At 37.4% G+C, this 20750-nt stretch overlaps 1 long non-coding RNA gene across 1 annotated transcript; it reads right to left on the reverse strand.

The window, feature by feature from the left end:
- Positions 1–7780: 7780 nt before the first annotated feature.
- Positions 7781–17608, reverse strand: LOC132125040 (uncharacterized). Its single transcript, XR_009426837.1, has 3 exons — positions 17447–17608; positions 8383–8511; positions 7781–8144 (listed from the first exon to the last, which is right to left on the reverse strand). It is a non-coding gene; the product is annotated as an uncharacterized LOC132125040 (long non-coding RNA).
- Positions 17609–20750: the final 3142 nt, after the last annotated feature.

Raw genomic sequence — 20750 nt, forward strand, 5'->3', positions numbered from 1 at the left:
AAACTCCTTTAAAAAACAAAATTTGTTCTGATCCCAAACGTTTGAACGGCAGACACACACACACACACACACACACACACACACATTGTACATATATAGCCTACATCAAAATGTTTATTTCTAATTTTTGTTTGGTTTAACAAAGTACTAGTATAACTAAAACTACAATCAAAACTAAATGAATACAAATAAATTAGATTAGATAATAGAATAAATTTGAAGAAGAATAAATTATTTTTAATTGGTCTATTAAAAATGTCTTTAAAAAAACACTTGAACTCAAATTAAAGTAAAATATGCAAATGTAAGATACATTAAAATAAAACTTATTTTATGCCAGATAGCTGCCGAAGCTACATTTATTTTTTATTTTTAGTTTAATTTAATATACTAAAACTAAACTAATAAATAAAAATAGATATTTTTAGATCAAATACAACTAAAACTAAATACATAAAAGAAATGCTAAAACTTAGAGTACTGTAAATGCTGATTTAAAAACAGAAAATATAAAAATAAATCTAACCCAAAACATTTACAAAAAAATATGATAGAATAATTGTAATGTAACACTGCACTACAGTATATTTTGCTTAAGGAAAGTTTCTATGATCTAAAGTGAGTATTGTGTGTGTGTTGTAGGCCAAAAATGTGTCCCCAAGCACAAATTTAACAACATTTTTAGTGCACATTTGGCGAAATTTAGGCAATTACAGATTATACAGTATGCATGAATTGTCAGCTTCTTCTCTTTCACGACTGCAAGTGCTTTGTGTAATTGTTGATATAAAAATGAAAAGAGCAATGAGCTTCAGTTTTTCAGTGAGCTCGGCGTGACACACGTTCCCTGAGTTACGTGATCAGATGCACACTCTCAGTCTCAGTCTCAGTCTCATTACACTTCTGCAGCTGTCTGCCTGTTAGTCATCAGCTGGAATTGTTCCCCTCACATGTGTGACTGCGGTACCAGCGGTGACAGATGTGCTGTATGTAGAAAATGCATAAATAACCTGTGGTGACGCATGTGGGGCATTTACAATGCCTAAAATAAATCCAAAAACGGAGTCTGCGACAATATTTTTGATTGGAGCAAGCCTGTTGTTACCTTCACAGTCACCAGATGTCATTGTTGCACAGTAAAAGATGCACTTGCAATTGCTAAATGCTTCAAAAAACCAAACATTTCACTGAGAACTCATCGAAAAATGGCACATGACAGTGATAAAAGAATAAATGAGTTTAGAAACCTTAATCCTGGGCATATTTAACAAGGCTGCCATCACTAATAAGCTACTGCTAATTGCTAGACAGCTTTAAAAAAACAGCTGTGTGAGAAGTGAGATCACTGTATGAAGGAATTTAAAGCTAACTTTCATACAGGAAAACATGAGCAGCAGGGTAAAGCTTGAAATGGATCCAGGCTAATGCTAATCTGGAGTGAAATACATGAATCACAATGTGCTTCCCGAAACAAGTGCTTTCCAGCTAAAGACACTGTTTTTCTGCCAAGTTTAGCGTGTTTGAAAGGTTACAGATTTGTTCACAAGTTAGTCACACAAGTTTATGTTCAACAAAAATCACACTGGTTGATGTGTCCACTGTGCTAAAGATGAAACCGTTTAAGCCAACTTAATGTGGTTTTCTGGTCTCGGTTTATTGGTCAGTCTGGCCATTGCTGATATTCAGCTAGTTTTTGTTAATTTGAGATTATTTTGCAGCAGTTTTTGGGTACCTGTTAGCTTGACAAGTAGGCTACACATTGCTTAAAAAGAAACAAATGGTTTAAATCATATTAAAGTGGTTTTCTTGTCTAAGCTTAATGAGGCAGCCTGACTTCAGCTAGTTTTCGCTCATTTTTGATGGTTTTTGGCACTTTTTTACTGATACTTAACAATTGGCTAAAACAAAAAATCAGTTTGATGGGCTAGTTTAATTAGTTTTTTTGTACACAAGTTAGTAATGTACAACTAAATCACACAAGTTGACTGTTTCACATTGCTGAAGAAGAAACAATTTAAACCATATGTAATGTTTTCGCCTGGCCAATGCTTATATTCTGCTAGTTTTTGTAAAATTTTCATGCTTTTAAAGTAGTTTTGGTTGCTAGTTGACAAGTGGTAAAAACATAAGATCCAGTTAAATCCAGCAAACTATAGCTAAATGCCCCAAAATACTTGATGTACAATTAAAAAAAAGAACTGGGTTGACACCATTTCTGGCCAAAATCTGGCCAAAACAAAGTGTGTTTTGGGAGTGGCTGGTTTAAACAGTCTTTTCAGCAGGACAATTCTTTACTGAGGAAAACATGACAAAAAAACTTACATTTTCAAACCCGTAAATCATCCTAATCAGAGAACAAGCGAGCAGAGAGACCTATCAGATTCTTCTCTAACCCTACACAGACTTCACAGTAACTTGGGACTGGAGATTGACTGGGTTTTGGATTTTGATGGGACTTGCATTCATGGCATTGCCCCATAATTCACCTCTGATTTGTGATATTATCTTCATACACTGCCCTCGTCTTCCTCTATGTGTCACGCTTTGGTCTAATGGAAGCCCCTTCGGCTGTCTGCGCCTCCTTGTAACCCCCCAATGTGCTTCCCATTAGGGCTGAAAGACCGTTGAGGCGGTTCCTCACAACATGTGGTTCTATTTAGAGCAGGTGAAACAATGTAAGAAAATAGATCTATCATACATTGCATTCCAGGGGTCAGGAGAGAGCAGCGTTAAATCATGGAAAGACTAATCCTGGAAAGATCGTGCTTGGACTTTACGGTGGTGCTCTGTAAAACTCTGTAGGGGTCTAAAAGTGCATCGGTGCCATTGCTAGGATGACTGTTTCAATGTCGTGGAGCAAGATGGAGGGAGCTGTACTTTATGCCAAAGCCTGAAAACATGTAGTCCACCGCTTTATACACTGACCAGGTGTTTTCACTTAAACCTCTGAGGCACCGTCTAATTTCATTTGGAAAGTAAAGGGACGGTGGTGTTTTGTGGTCCTTTATGCAGAACATAATTGCTATGAGCTATGTGTTTGAGTCTCCAAACTGGACTATCATTCACTGTAGAAAAAACGTAAAAAAATTTTTTTTATCAATGTTATGTAATTTTTATAAATGTAATCTTAAGTGTTATATATGAAGCAAACACAAGAAACATATGTATTTACATATGTATAAACACAGGCACATACACACACATATGAATTATATATTACATTAATTATGTGAATTATATATGAATGTATAGATTTTGAAAAAAGGTGTGACGCGAGATCAATTATTTATTATATATTTTTTGTAGATTTTTTAAACAGAAATAGTAAATTATACATAATGTTTATGTAAATGTAAATGTACTTATATAGTTATAAAATTGAATATACTGAATATTAAATTAACCTATTATATTTTATAAATAAATTAACCTATTAAAAAATGTAAGCTATATATTGTAATATGCAAATAAACTTTATATACATACATATAAACACACACACTAACAGACAATTTACATGCAAACCCCCCCCCCCCCCCCCCCCCAAATAAAAGAACCCCAAACTCTTGAAGCTGCAGAAGATCACATGCTAATGCTGGATGAGTGTTCTTAACATTTGTAACTAGCGTTAGCTTCACAAAAGTCTATCAGCAGTAACTAAATTAAAGGTCATGTGTATATGGCCTCACATGCATGGATCACTTGACCAGAGACCCTGTAAACATTTTACATTCACAGAGATCTAGCACAAAAGAGCTTAGCATTTGACCTCCGAGGTCTGCCTCCAAATGTGTTTGGTGTTTACCTCTTGGTTGTGAATTCCACTCTCACCTGGACTGCATTCAGTGTGATTAGCATTCTGCTAACAGAGTTCGAGCTGCTAACTTCTTCAGTATGAGCCGCATAATGAGAAACACAAAGGTCGTTTTAATGAGAACACTGCCAAAACCAACCCAAAGGTTTAAAAATGCAACCACTCGCTTCTAAAAGCAGCCGCGTCTCCTCCGAGCTCCTTTTATAGACCTACTCCTGTAAAAGTAGAAATTAAGGTTAGCGTTAATTTGTTCTGCAGTTTGTTTTCTCTTTACGCTAGAGAACAAGAAGAGTACAACTGTTTCCCTCAGAGGTTCCACTTCTTTTTTTTTACTTTTCCATTTCATTAAGGAACATGGGCGAGGTACGAATGGAGCTATTTTCAGAAAATGTGTTTTCTAATCTCATAAATGGCTGAGCACTTTGACCGTTGAGTGGAGTTGATATCAGGAAACAGATCATTAAAGGCTATTAAACTCGCATCCCGCAACTGATTACTCAAATGAATGGCGCAGGCTATTTTACGGTTAAACATTTCTCTCTCGCTGACTCTCCTCTCCATGTCATTCTACATTATGTTTAATTGCACAGTGCAACAAACCCCTCTTAAACCACATATGGGCCTGTTCATCTCATCAACTGCTGCTGGCACAACCAGCACCAAATGAGTTTTTCCTGGTACCAAAACGTAATTGTAGATGGCAACGCTACTCAAAACAACCCAACTAGCTCATTTTTGACTCTTATGACCTAGTGTTCTACCAACAGGATGCCACTGGAATTCCACAACCTCAGATTATTAACCGAAGTCATGGAGACACTGATCATCTTCAGATGATGGGTATTTAAAAAATTGCACCAAAGGAGTGTACATGTGATTCTACGTTTCCCGCGGTGTAACGAGGCCTGTGGTTTGGACCAGAGCCAGTTCCGCTGATGGTTTACGCCTCTGCGGGGCAAGACCCATTAGGAAGCTAATGGTCTGCGTCCCTCAGGAAGGATAACTGGTATCTGCAATCAGCCCTGATTTTTATTCCCTGTGTTTAAAGAGTTAATTACATGGGCTGCTGTGAGCCCTGTAGGTTTGGCATTGATTAATGAGCGCATTAAAATAAGGCTTCGGTTACACCAGCAGCTTGTAATACAGTCCAGTTTAATTGGGTTGGTGAATTTACAGCACGTTTCCTGCAAATTGCATTGTATTTAGTTCTGCTACGGCTACAATATAAACAACACCAAGCATGCCATTTGTAAACTTCATCACTTTTGGGAGCTCTAAAAGGTTCGCCATGGCCTGCTACAAATGCTAACAATGTTTGACCAAAATTTAGCAATACTGATAGCGGTTTTCAAAATAGTTACAAGGTAAATTGCGGTGTAGTATTTCCTACTGTCTGGTAACGACATATCAAAGGCCGTGTCCATTTTTTTAATAGCCAATACTCTCATTTTCCAGGATTTGCTACTTACAGGATTACTTCACTTACAAAATAAAAAAGCATGATAATTTACTCACCCCTATGTCATCGAAGATGTTCATGTCTTTCTTCCTTCAGTTGAAAATAAATTGATGAAAACTTTCCAGGACTTTTCCTTATATAGTGGACTTCAATGGTGGCCAATGGGTGGAAGATCCATATTGCAGTTTCAATGCAGCTTCGAAGGTCTCTACATGATCCCAGTCAAGGAATAAGGGTTCTTAAAAAAAGAAAAATGTCTATACTTTAACCACAATGTACGCTTCATGCAATCATGTTGGAAAGGTCACGCGTGGTTAGTTCTTCGGCTGTGTACTTCGGTTCAAAAAAGGTAGGGTAGGACGAAAAACATCTTTTTTTGTAAAGGCTGTTTGACTTTCTTTGCACATTCACTATCAGTCAGTATTTCTGCTTCTGCTCACACATTACCTTTCCAACGTGATTACATAATGCATGAAGTTGAGCTAGTGCAAAACAAGCACTTGTGGTTAAAAGTATATACATTTTTACATTTTTCAAAGAAAATGACTGATCGTATCACTAGATAAGACCCATATTCCCTGGCTGGGTTCCTGTAGAACCCTTTGAAGCTACAATGAAACTGCACTTTGAACCTTCAACCCGTTGGGTCCCACTGAAGTCTGCTATATGGAGGAAAACACTCTGTTACACCATCTGATTTTCAGTGTTGGGGAGTAACTACATGTAACGGCGTTACGTAATTTAATTACAAAATAAATGTAACAGTAATCAGTTACAGTTACTTAGAAAAAATGAGTAATTAAATTACAGTTACTTATGAAAATTGTAACGATTACAAAGAGGATTACATTTGAATATTTACACACATCCACATACAGCTTATTTCTTTCCCAAATTGCACTAAGACATATGGCCCATAATCTCCGAGACGCGGAAAACACATTCGTAGAATCCAGTCATAAAAATGGAATTCAGCCTATAACGCGGACGCAATATGCCACATTTTGGACGAATAAATCAAAAGTAGGTCAGTACACTTGAATCAAAACCCGATATGGACTGATGTCTGTGAATATTAAGCCGCAAAAAGACTGAATATGAATCCTGCACATTCTGCGTGTCTGTGGAAGGCGCTGACTGGACACCGGGAGAACCGGGACTATTCCCGGTGGCCTGGCAGACGATTTGGCCTTCTACTTTAATATTGTTATTGTATAATTGCAGGCCGAATATACTAAAGCGATTATTTCCGAATCCGCCATTCGATAATTAAATCTCTAATAAATCATGAATCGGTTAGTCGTGACTGGCAATGGTTGGGCTCGCGCGCTCTCCGCGCCTCCGCCGAGCGGTTTGGATCAGACTCCGAGTAATCAATGCGAGAGAGAGAGACCGGAGTGAACCGTCTAAGCGCACAGCTGGAGCAGAGAAGCGACACTTCTGTTCAGGGTTTCAGGTGCAGGTCAGTTTCATCTGTAAATATGCTAATGTAGTTTTGTCTTTGTTTACGTAGTCAAGCAGCAGCAGCACATTGCTCGCAATCCCTCAAAATACTGTATAAACGACGTCATTATTATCTTTTGTAATGTTACAGTAGTAAGTTAGCAGACAAATCATCATATTTTATCATAGGTTTAAGGGGGAGCTAGTGGATACAAAAACACAACCCTTAGGAAAATTAATGTAGCCTATGGTATGGCACTAACCGTGGTTTAACTATGGAATTTGTAGTAAAAATAAATACAAGTGGTAATTCATTTGCCAAAAAAACAAAATTGCACTTACAAAACATGGTAAAAGTCAAATAAAAATCTTCACTTATTAAAGTCATGAGAGAGATGGGTGGATAATGGAAGTGAATGTGCAGTCATTTCATGAGCATTTTTTACTTATTTTGAGAAACTATCATCATATCATATACAAAGAGACAGCAGTGTTTCAGAAAGACACCAATGTTTCAGGAGTTTAGTACACAAAATAGGACACATGCTTATTAGATAACCGTATTTGAGTTGATGTATATGCTTTTATTTTTTTATTAACTATTTTTCCCCAAACCATTGTTAAATGCAGTTAGATGCCTGTAGTTATGCAAAGATTTGGTTTCAAAAACAGTATCTATAAACTATTTCTTTTGATTTAAAATCTGCTTTGAACTTCAGATCAATCTCTAAGTAAAAGGCAGTACTAAAGTCTGATTGTGTGGTGGATGTGTTCAAATGTGATCATCTTAATTCAGGTGATGAAGAATGATGAAAGTCCGAAAGTATTGAGCACTACTGTAAGGTTAAACCTGCATGGTGTAAAATGGTTGAAGATGATTAACAGTTGCAAATTAACATTCATTAGAAATTTATAAAAGTAATCAAAATGTACTCAAAAGTAATTAGTTACATTACTTTATTAAAGTAATTAAAAAAGTTACACTACTATTACATTTTAAATAGGGTAACTTGTAATCTGTAACCTATTACATTTCCAAAGTAACCTTCCCAACACTGCTGATTTTCCAGTAAATACTAGCCTTAGAGTTAGGATTAGTCAGGGTTATGGTTAGTTAAGAGTTCTGGCTGGGTCATTTAATTGAAATCAATTAATCAATAACCTCACAATCAAAGGAATCTGAATTTAGGGCTAAAAATATGAATGCTAACAATAAAAAAAGTAATTCAGCATCTTGAATACATTTTACTGCAATTCAGATCAAACATTGATATCGTTAATTAATGCTTTAAACCATTCAGAGTACCGATGTCAGCGAAACACACACACTCTGGGAACGATTAAACACTACTGCAACAGAAGAGAATATCCCTTTTGATTTTTTTTTAAAATTCCGACCATCTTTGTTTCCAGACTTTTGTATATGACCTGGAAACAAAAAAGAAACAGTCAATCATTTTTTTAAATTAGTGCATGTCAATTTCATGAGCAGTCAGGAATCATCAAATGGAAGTATTTAGCAAGCATCAAGCTCAGAACCTTTTTTGTGGCTTGTTGTAGGAAATGAGTCCCAGAGGAAAAATGGCCCCTCTTATATTGATTGATGCATTGCTTTTTTCAGTCTGGTTGTTGAATAATCTGTATATTCCCTCTTGATTTTATGTACCGACTTCAGGAAATGCACTGTTCAAATGAGAACCGTTCCACTACTTTGATGCTTTCATCAAGATGCCAACAAAAATTTGTCTTTCACTCAGTTGGTTCAAGTGCCTAATTCCCGTCTTTCAGATCTCCACTGTAATCACACACAAATACATTATACATTATACACAAACACACAGACCAGGGGTGCGTTCTCCGAAACTACCTTAACGCTACGTCGTTCTTAAGTTGTACCTTAAGTAGTACCTTATCGTTAATACGTGGTTTCCGAAACCTTCTTAGTTAAGTATACCTTCTGTAAGTCATGCGTTCGTAAGGTTGGTCTGGAGCGCTCTTAGCTATACCTTATCGCTGCTGACGGTTCATACCGCTAGTGGCCACCACTACACAAAAAGATTTTTTACATCGCAGTTTAATTACACATAGAAAATTTTATATGAACATTTAATATAAAATCTGATTTAGTAATAAAATTACATTTTTACTTTACTTTAAAATTATACACATAAAATACTTAAGTTGTTATAGCCTACACCCAGTGTATGGAAGTGTTTTCATTAATAAAGTTTCCATACACTAATGGTTGTTAGCTTTTTTAATTACTATCCTAAGGCACATCAGCTGGCGAACCATTTGACAGAAAAGGCTTAGGAGTCTATATAAAGAAAGATTAGTTTACACGAACTTTATAGCTATGGCAGCGAGACAGCGAGTACTTGTTTTAAATCAAAGACGGCGGCGTCCGCGGAGCCAGTTAGTGTATGTCAACTACTTTATAAGAGAGAACATTTTAGTCCACTGACTACCATGTCAGAAGAGACCATTGTAAAACATTTTGCCTGCCACGGGAGCAAATTCTGCAGCTCTTGCATCTTGTTGGCCCAGATTTGTCAAGACAAACTCGACGGAGCTACCCCCTCAGCCCCGAAATTCAGCTGCTGGCGGCTCTTCGTTGTTATGCCGTGGTGGAGTTTTCTGGAGGTTGTTGGGGATGGATATGGGCTGAGTAAGACCTCAGTGTGGCTGGGCGATCTCTTTTTGCGGACTTTTTTCCCCGACATAGTGAATGTCGGTATGTCTCTCATGTTTGCTTTTATTGAGGAAATCATCCAATTACACAAATGAGCGATTTACGCCAATAATGTGATACGGCTGGTGGATAATCAGCATACGTTGTGGAGAACATTAACACACTTATGGCCGTGAGGGTTTGGGATTGTACACTTGCTAAATTATAAACACATACTCGTATTTATTTCTGCATGTACTTATTTCAATAAGCCCCAATAAATGCAGTTTGTACTATTTCTAAAACGCTTCTTTATAAAGAACATTGTTTTCTCAATACTTTACCTTTACCGCTGTGAAGGAAAGAGCGCACAATCGATCACCGAGGCGTTGATATCAACTTATTCAGCACCTCCACCATGGACAGCAACTGCTAAGGTCGAACTTAAGAAGGTTTACCTTAAGCAACATCCTAAGGTATAGTTCGGAGAACACACGTAGCAAAGGTATACCTGTAGTTAAGGTGTACCTTTTGAGTATTCGTAGCGCGCTAAGAGACAACGTTATCGGAGAACGCACCCCTGTTCAGTGGCATCTGAATGCCAAACTGGCTTATGATTTGCCTACCATATATAAAAGGGTGAAAAAATATGTTACACTTGAGTTCTCCAGTATTACTTCTTCGATGCATGTTTCTGCACGAGGCTCTAGCGTCCAGTATTAGACAACTACCGTTTTATTTTCCAAAGCAATGTAAGAGACCAGTGTTTCCTGTCATAGCTATGCAATGATTTGATTTCACAAACAGTATCATAGCTATTAAACTATATCTTGTTATGATTTTTAATCTGCATTTAACCTCAGAACAATCTCAAAGTAAAAAGAGGTGCTAAAGTCTGATTTAGAGGTTGCTGCGCTTTAAAATTGAATTATTATAATCTTAATTCAAGTGATTAAGGATTCTGAAAGTCTGACAGTAATCAATGTTGAGTACTGCTGTGAGGTTATCCCTGACTGCTTTAAATGCTTGAAAATGATTTACAGTTGAACACATTCATTACAAATTTAGAAAAGTAATCAAATGAATTAATTACATTAATAAAGTAACTGAAATGATTACACTACTTACAACGTTTTAAACAGGATAACTTGTAATCTGGAACCTATTACACTTACAAAGTAACCTTCCCAACACTGCTTGTTGATAACAACACCCTTGCAACAACCACACAATGAGTTCAATATTAGGTATATTTTCCTACAATGAAAAGGATTTCCCTCATATAGCCTCAACATCTTCCAAACATAAAAATAGACAAAGAAAGTAACAAAAAGAAAACAGTGCTAAATGGCCGGTACCGGAAAAGCATCAAGAGTAAATGGCTGTACTTGTGGTCAGCGCAGGCAGAGGAACAGTACACACAGCTCCTCTAATTATTCTATTTTAAGTCCTGTAATGATTACCATCTCTCACTCTCTCTCTCTCCCTTTCAGTGCCTTTCCTTCATCTCCTGGACTGATATCAGCTACTTTCTGGATATATCAAGTGAAGTCTCAAAGCAATGATGCTCTAAAGACACCTGTATGTATAAAAAGTCATATTTACCAGAATCCAGTATCTCTGTTTTCGACCCTCATAAACAGTTTTCCTTCTTGTCTGCTCTCCTCAAGCTTGACTTGCAGCCAGTCAAAGGATGAAGGTGGAAAATCCAAAACATGGAGAGGATCTGCCTTTTGTTCAGAGCTGATGCATGAAGAGATTGGAAGCTTACGTAACATCAGAAGTGCCACAATGGCACTCATCTTGACAGCCCAATGCGACCGACAGAATGAGCGAAGGAAGAGTTTAGATGGATGACATACAGTAACAACAGCTTACCTTGACAGGAGACAAGGTAAACCCAAGAATTAGATAGTTTAGTCCACAAGATTTACCTTACTGGATCATTGCTATAAACTAGGTAATTAGAAACAAACTTATTATGAAGTTCTACAAAAATCTAGTTGTTGGTTTGAGTGCACAAGGGCCACTCCATAAGTCATCCTGGGCAAACACTTGACCCCAGGTCATTCCAGGAGGGTTGTCCCTGTAATAAGTGTACTCAGGAGACTGGCTCCCATATAACAGTGGTGTGACTGTCGGGTGGTTTTGCATGCCATAAGAACCAGATGTCCGGGAGGTTTTATGATGAGCCTTGGGTAAAGTGTCATTTGGGGTCTAAGGGATGATTCAGTCACTCCAAATCTTACAAAACAGGAAAATATCTTTGAAAATGAAGAGTCAATCTAAACCATGCTTTCATGCTATACCCAATGGAATGGTTTAGCAGCTAAAGCTCAAATTTGCTGGTTTGATCAGAGCTGTACCTTGAGCAAGACACTAGACCCCAGACTACTCCAGAGGAACTGCTGCCCTAATAATCCATTTAATGTCATATACAGGATATTCCTAATTGATATTTCTGACCAAAGTTGTTCTATTTTCTGTGGCTGGAAGACAAAGTAGCAGTGTTACAGCTAGCTTTTCTGTCAAGAATGCACCTCAATTTGTGGAGAATAAATAACCACATGCAATGCTAGAAACTTTTTTTTTTTTTTTGGTGTTTTGCCTTTATCATGATATGACAGTGGAGAGCAGACAAGAAGCGAAGTGGGAGAGAGAGAGGGAGGGCAGGTTCAGGAAAGGTCTTCGAGCCAGGATTCAAACTCAGGATGCCTCCAACACAACAGCATTATGCATTGGCGTACTTGCCCTCTAGGCTACTGTTGCCAACCAATGTTTTTTTTTTTGTCTCTGCAAACATTTTTTTTTACAGATATCATGCAAGTAGGAATTTTAGCATTGTACATTTTAATGGAGGCTGCCATGTTCATGTGATCTCATCTGTGGAACTGGAGTTCCGGGATTCAAATTGTTCCAATGGTTCTGAGTAGGAAGTTGGGAATTCAGACTTTCTGAGGTGAATATAATGACTACTTAACACTTCTGCTTTGCTGTATTTTAATTTTGAAAGGCTGAGTGTGTACTTCTAAGCGCAAGTTGAAGCAGACACTAGTAGCAGTTAACATTTGCCAAATAAATCATCAACAAGTGTGCGTGCATGTGTAAAGTGTAACTTGATTTGGTGTTCTGTTCTGCCAGTGAACACGCATCTCATATCCTATCATTATTTTGACTGGTCACTATGGGAACATGCCCTCCGGTGTCTAATGCATCCACACCTGTTCAAAACGAACCTCCTCCGTCCACAGCTGCAGGTCTACATGTGGGTTCATCTTAAGATGTTTTAAGAGGCTGCTAACGCTCTTGTGTTGTAAAGTCCCAGAACATGTGAATCACTCTGTAAGAATGAACAAGACCCCTCTTATGTAATTAAGGTTTACATGCTAAAAACATGTAATGAACACTCACTGCATGCCTGGGCATGTCCGGTCGCTCTCCAAGCCTCCTTTGTAAAATCTAATAAAAGCATCCTAATCCCCAATGCCTAACCGCTGAGACATGAGGACAAACACCTTTGTGTGAATGTCTGTCCTCCCTCACAAAATGCTGCACAGGGCAAGTTTATGTCATTGCACGCACATGTGGACGCAGATCTTACGATCTCTAGAGGCTGTTCCCATGATGTATCACATGCTGGAATGACAATAAGTGAGAAGGTAAACACCAGTGCGAACAGGTTATGCAATTCTGAGGTGTTTTATTGAGAAGAACTGCGGGAGCTCGGAAGATCTCATCTACTTTTACACAAGTTCAGTGTGTGGAACAGACTCATCAGTGCTGAGTTTATCTGTTACTTTGTGTATAAGTTCAAGTTTACTAGTCACCCAGAAAAGTTGTTAACCACTCAGTGGGTCAATATTTACTTCATGAACTGTAAATGAATCACGATTCAGGTCTAAGCATGTCTAGAGATTTAGTGATAGAGAAACTGAAGTCATATGACTAAACAAAAACAGTAGTAGTCTTGGTCCCCATTCACTTAATTAAATGGAAAAGAGCAGAGTGAACATTCTACCTAATGTCTCTGTTTGTGTTCTGTGGAAGATGGGTTTGGAATGACATATAGTTAATAAATAATGACAGAATGTTAGTTTTAGGATGAGCTACCCCTTAAAGTCCTTGTTTGTCCAGCACGATGCTTTATCTGTGTCCAGCACCATCACTAAATATGCTCTTGAAGGACTCATCTATTTGTAGTGGACTTGAGAAGGATTTGGATGTTCAGATAAAGCATGGCTCCCCTATCAGCAGGAAGATATTAATCCACAGACACTGAAACCACTGGATTCAGCAGCTCTGCTCAACACCCCCTCCGAGACTCTACAGAGCTTCATTCTTCCCTCCCAGCCGTTGGCTGATTTATATCATTCTCTGCAGAGACAAAGGCAGCGCTGAGTAGGAGAGGGGAAAGGCGAGCTCTGCATACGTCCAGAGAAAAATTCAGCCCCCTGGGCGCCTCTAATAACTCATATTCACCACTGGCAGAAAGTAGGTCAGTGAAAATCTTGACAGCTACAGCGTCTGCAGGTACCACGGAGCCAAAAAACAGCCTTAGCTTTTCTTGAGTGTTTGCCAGGCTTTGGTCCTGATGAATGGGGGTGTTCATACTTGGCAATCGGGAAGAGGGGAATTAAAACATGAAATGGAGGGACTAAAACAGAACGTACGGCGTGCATTCCTCCTTAATGATGTCAGGCAGGAGCATCAGGCTCAAGCAGGGAGGAATGTCAATCCAAGGCTCTCCAAAAGATGATAAAAACGGACTGGCTCTTATTTACAGACCACAAGCCACTCTTTTCCTCCTCCCACCTGAGCTGAGCTGTTTCTAATTAATGTCAGAGCACATTTGGCCAAGATCTCAAACCCTTAAATAAACCCAATTTTAGATCAAACTCTTGTCTCGGAGAAAGGAAAGAGGGAGAGAAATGCTTCCCTCGATTCCAGTTCTTCTACAGTTCTTTGGAGAACAGGTACAGTTTGACAAGCGTAAGAACAAACTTGTCTCTCAAATGTGTTTTGAAATTTCTTTGTCCAACACATCAGTTTGTTTCATTTGAACATTCTTTGCTTCTCCATCATTTAGTGGAGACAACAGCTAAACACTCTGCCCTTCAAACATCACACTGTTTTCCAGCAGATCTTTGCCTTTGATTTAGAAAACCAGGCTATAGTGGTTTTAGCTGGTCAAGCTGGTTGATATGTAGTCCAAGATGGTCCACCAAGTCTTCTTATCTCACATAATCTGCATGAAGGAAACCAAGTCCATTAGCTTTTAGACCAGTTGATCAATCATCTAGACCAGCTTTGCCTTTTGATTGAAACTAGTCCAATGCCATTGCTAGTCAAATGTGATCTACAAGTTCTAACCAACTTGATTAAGATTGTCTACTAAGTGGAAACCAGTTCTTGGCCCTTCTTGGCCAATCTGGACTAGATGATGACCATACAGTATATCACAGGCATAGACCATCTTTGTCTGAAATTATACCCATTACGATGATCATTATGGTTTATAGTCCTTGAAAATGTATTTTTATCTGGTTTGTTGCTAGTCCAAGGGGGTCTACCAGGTCAGCCAGCTGGTAATCAAGCTGATTATCAAGATTATTAATTATCAAGATGAGTTCGTACTAACTAATGCTTTAAATGAGTAGCTAGAACCATATAAACCACATGATGTAGCTTCTAGTTGAATTTCCAGCAGTGCATGTGATAAAATGGCAAAAAAGTTGCCGCTAACACACGCACATACGAATAAACACACTTCACACGTTATCCATCTGTACTTCATTCTCTCTAGAGAGCGAGGTCTCACTTATACAACCACGTCAAACATCAGAACCTCAATCTCAGCGTGGGTCTGGGGAAGACTCTGCCGCGCTGTCAGGGTCAAGTTCACAGCCAGGTCTGAGATTTTGGGTGGGCTGGAATGGAGGATCAGGACCGTCTGAGTGGCAGCCATTTATTGTTGTTAGAAATGGAGAAGTTTGAAGCTGGTCAGTAGCGTCGCAGGACAGAGGGAGGAGAAGAAAAAAAAGAGAGCGTCTGGACTGCATTACAGCTCTGGCACATTCTTTCAAAAAAAATGGCTACACAAAGCCTTGGTTTGTCCTAAACTACAGCATACTGCCTATTCTCTTTAAACCTTCCCCTGGTATTCAACGGATTTAGGGCAAAAGTGCAAGTTTTAATTCATTTAAAACATTCAGCATTAAAAAGTCCTCCGTATATTGTTAAGATCTTGCTTGAGTATTCCAAACAATCTAATCATCACTTATGAAAGACCAACCACAAATAATACAAACAAAAAGAGACTGAGGAAAATCAGCAGTGTGAAGCAACATTTATGAGGTGTGTACAGAGAAACAGTGTGTAATTACGGCTGTCTACTTCATTCTGTGATGGGAAAATAGGGGTTTTAAATTTGATTAGGCCACCATTTAAACAAGAGAGCTCAAAATAATAAATATTTAAAGGGTGTTTTTGTTGATGTACTCAATGGCTTTGACTTGTTGAAGTTTTGCGTCTCCAATAACAGACCTCTCGGGTTACTGTGGTTTGGTTTTTCTTTTGTTCACGGATGTTATTTCTAGAATGTGAAGTGTTGATTTTTGAATTCCAGCACACCTGAGCACATTCCTGTGTGTGAATCTGTGGTTTGTGGGGTGTGAAGTCGTAATAAATCACAAAAACACACTTCTCCTGTTGTTCACTAATGCACATATTGCATGAGTTTAATAGATGCTAGTTAAAGGGTGCCACATTTAACTTGTGAGGAAACTGTTTGGAACCCCTAAACATTCAAAATATGTCTTTAAACAAATGTTCAATGCACAAACTCTGGGTTGTGAAAATCTGACATTTGACAAATTAAACGAACTGTATTATTATTATTATTATTATTCACACCTTGTTTTTTTTATTACTGAATTAATGTTCTTTTTTTGCCTTGTTTTCAGTTTGGATAAATGTTCTTGAGAAGCAAGATATGAAGACTTGTTTTCAGAGAGGAAGTACCTCTTAATGCAAGTGTATTTTCCACTTGTTTTAAGCATAAAAAGTGAATCTATCAGTAAAGTAAAATAAGTATGCATGTATTAAAAATATAATCTGACTGCGAACAAGTCTTATCTTGTCATATATCTCGTCACATCTCAAGTAAATGTATATTCTTTTACTGGTTTTTAAAATGTTTAACTGGAAAAGAAGAAATATATTCATTAAGAATACATTCTTGCACTGTGCTCTTTATGATAGTGATTTATATTTCCAAGTTCCAAAAGAGACCTGTGTATCATAAAAGTACAAACAGGCCAAAACCTTAGCTTTATTCACTAAAAATGTATTTACATTTGCATTTAAATAAATATGGAGCCTTTCAACACATTGCACCAGGTTTAAAGCCATTTCAACTGACATATGAGTTACAGCAAAGTAGTAGTTTACCAATGAACAAGTTCCTCAGTTGGCAGTTCCTCCAGCAAATCCATCAAATGGCTTCAAATGACTTTGAATATAGCACATGAGACATTTGGACTACTTTTGTGGCACATTTAAAGTGCTTTTTTGTGGAACTAGTAGTAGTATAAACCACTGCAAATTTTTGTTGTTTGGCAAAGTACAGCTCATATATTCTGCCTGAACATTTCCTTGTGTTTTTAATTCAGGCATGCAGGGTTGGAACAACATAGGAGTGTGTAAATGATTACATTTTTCCATTTATGGGTGAACTATTTCTTTAAATATGGAGTATAGTCTAACTAAGGTCTTTTGGTGGTACCACTGTCTAACTGAATCGCCCCGTTCCTCTATTTTGCTTTCTTGTTAGTTTTGGAGCCTCTTGACTCAGATGTCTAATGCAGTCCAGTCCACCTCAGCCCCTGAAGGGCTCACGCGAGCGTAACCCGGCCCCTTTTGATCTCGACTGTGAGTTTGGTGGGCTTTGATCCGCCATAATGACTGCGTCTACATGTGGTCCTGATTCTGCATTTCCTCTCTCGACCCTTTGCCCTCTTTCTGACTGTACACCTGTGAGGAGTTTCTGCCCTGTTCTTACCTGTTCATAAATGTGTCTCCTGATTGGATGGAAATGATAAACACGCCTGGATTTATGGGGGTCTCGTAAATGAGAGTGAAGACGGAGATGGGAATTCCACCGCAACACCTGTGGAAAAACACGCAAACGAGAATAAAACACACCTGGTGATGATTCAACAGAACGTGATGCATTACAGCATTTTAAAACGGCATGCAAATCAACTTACAGTACACCTGAATCAACACATCAAGACTTCCTTGTAGACCCATTGTTTGACTGAACTGCCAAAAAGGCATTTTATTTTAACATTTTTAATGTAATGCTATACAAAAACAAAGAAATACATTCACAATAACAATATTAACAACAACAACAAAAAGGTGACACTCCAAAACCACCAACATTACAAAAACTTTGTGGTGTTGGATAGAATCGTAGAAAAAAAAAAAAGATGGAAAAAAAAGAAGAATAGTGACATGAGATGTAAATCAAAAATTTATTAGAAAGGAATATAACTATGGTAAAACCATGGAAACTTAAAAAAATGAAGAATGAAAGGAAAAAGGAAAATAGATGTTATAAAAAATACATTTTCAAACAAAACTAGATTAAAAAGTCACTTGCAAAATGACAAATAAACGGAATAGGCAAATTAATAAAACAAGACAGACAAAACAATTTTGTCATCATTTACTCACCTGTATGTTCATGAAACATCTTTTTTTTCTGTAAAACACATAAAAAGATGTTAAACAGAATGTCCAAGCTGCTCCTTTCCTCATACAGTATGCCTAAAAAAAAAAATTTAAAGTAGTGCATATGACATTTTAGGATCACGTTCTTCACATAATGAGGTCATGATGTGACAATGTAACATACTACAGTATGAAATATCCACTATTGAATACAGTAAATGGCACCCATAGTAAAGAAAAACTACAAATGAATCTCCATTGTTATCTCATGGAAAATCAATGAGATTATAAGGATAGGTCATCCAATGGACTCTTTATTTCCTGCCCCATATTTTTTCCAAATATGAATCAAATAGTAGGTTCAGAACCGCTGTTCTCAAAATTGCAAGTCTGCAATCAAAAGCCAAGTTCAAGAGAGCAACTCGAACACTTCTCATCCACTTCTCCAAAGACAAAATTATCTGAACTGCTGCTATCCACATTCATTTTATAGTTTTGCTACTATACATTAACATCTCATTTAAAAGTGTTCAATTATTCTAAGGAATTTAAGGAAAAACATCAATAAAAAATGTATACTTACTGTACATAAATCACGATATAGTGAGCTAAAAAAACAGCAACATATGAGCAATAAACTACTTGTTTATTCCATTCCACACACAGCCAAACACAGACAAATCTTTGGTCCATAATAGAGATGGAGTCTCGTCTCATTAGTGAAACAGGAGCCGTCTGTAAGCGCAGTCAGTTCACTTCAAAATCACAGATATACAAGCAATAATCAACGACACCAATTTGTTTTATACCCACTGAGGGATTGTTTGATCCTAGCGTGACATTACAAACACAATTTATGACCGTCCATTATTGATGCTAATGGTTGCTTTAAAACATCTTTGCCATTTAAACCGCTACACACCACGAATAATGTCTGCTGTATCTCGTACTTTACGAGGATGAAGTGTCACCTGACAGCCAATATGTCTCTCGACTACAATCACATGTCAAGTCGCAACCAGACGATGAACTCTGTGATGTTTACATAGATGAAAACTTTTAGCTTCTCCAAGTTATTAGCCTGCTCCAAAATCTCCGCTTGGAAAGATAGTCCAGGGTGAAAGACTGATTTGAAATACAGAATACACGTGGTTATTCACATTTTATTCTGGGTGACTTTTCGCTTTGGATGATATGATTACTCAAGAAAATTTCTATAGATAGCCTAATGTAGGCAACAATGTGTAAATGAATTGCATTGTGCCAAATCAAACCATATTTTAATATATGATGAGATATAATTTCAGAAATTTAAAAGGTTTCATTATTTTACGTTTTAATTTTTGCATTACACGACAAGATCTTGACATTGACAGATCTTGAAATGTCAGGATCAAATCAAATTTTCTGAATGTAGGCCTATAATACCCAGATACATTTGCCAGATTGTGTAGGAAACATTGTATTCAGAAGTTCAAATATATATATATATATATATATATATATATATATAGTCAATCTCATTCTTCCAAATACTATGTAAAAAATAAAATAAAATTATAATAATAATCATAAGTAAAAGAGTAGGGATTATCCCAAAATTTATATGGTTTTGAACACTGTTGGGAACGTTACTTTAAAAAAGTAATTAGTTTTAGTTACTCACTAGGCCTACTTGTTCCCAAAAGTAACTGAGTTAGTAACTGAATTACTTTATAATAAAAGTAACTCGTTACCAGGGAAAGTAACTATTTGCGGTACTGTAAAAAAAAAAAAAAGTTGCTATATGTCAAAGAATTTGTTTTCGATATTTATTGCACGTCAACAGACAGCAAGAGTTTTATCCTGCACTCTTTGTAAGAAAAGTGTTTTTGGCCACTAGCTTTGTAGATGCGTGTGTCACACATTACATGCACGTTCTTGCCTTTGACTACAATGAATTTGAAGTAGTGCTTATATCTCCACCTTGAAAATGCCAACTTTCCATCGGATTGCTCCTGACTCGCCATTTCTGCTGCTGCTGCGAATCTCTGTGTAGCTGTTGCTGTGTGTGTTTGGCGCCGCTGGCGCGTGTGTGTAAAAACACTGGCTCTGATTGGCTACCATGAAACACATGACTCTGCCTTAGCCAATCATAATCGCTTATCTCGTTATTAAGTTAACCCACCTGGGGGGTATTCCAGAAAGCAGGTTATGTGACATACCCGGGTATGTTTAAGAGTAAGTAAATGGATAACCTCAACTTTCGGTTCCAAAAACGGAGGTAACTTTCAGGTTATGTTAGTTGTCATAGCAACTCACTCTCTGAACATAACCTGCTCCAGAGCAGGTTATGTTCCAGGATTAGTTCACTTCAGCGAGCCTTCAGTGGGCGTGACAGATACCGCACAACATTATATAATATTAGAATATGTAATATAGACTATTATGTTTTAATGTTTAACTTATATATACTGGTAATGTTTAACTTATATATATTTATATATTTTATTTATTATATGTTATATCTCACTGCATGGAGTGGCATTTTTCTATAATGTCTAAATTCTAAATCAAAATACATATCTGATATGACTTAATGTATAATTAGTATAAAACAAACAATATAATTCACATTCTCAAGTATT

The sequence above is a fragment of the Carassius carassius genome, chromosome 43, assembly GCF_963082965.1.
Source record: "Carassius carassius chromosome 43, fCarCar2.1, whole genome shotgun sequence".
Classification (NCBI taxonomy): Eukaryota; Metazoa; Chordata; class Actinopteri; order Cypriniformes; family Cyprinidae; genus Carassius; species Carassius carassius.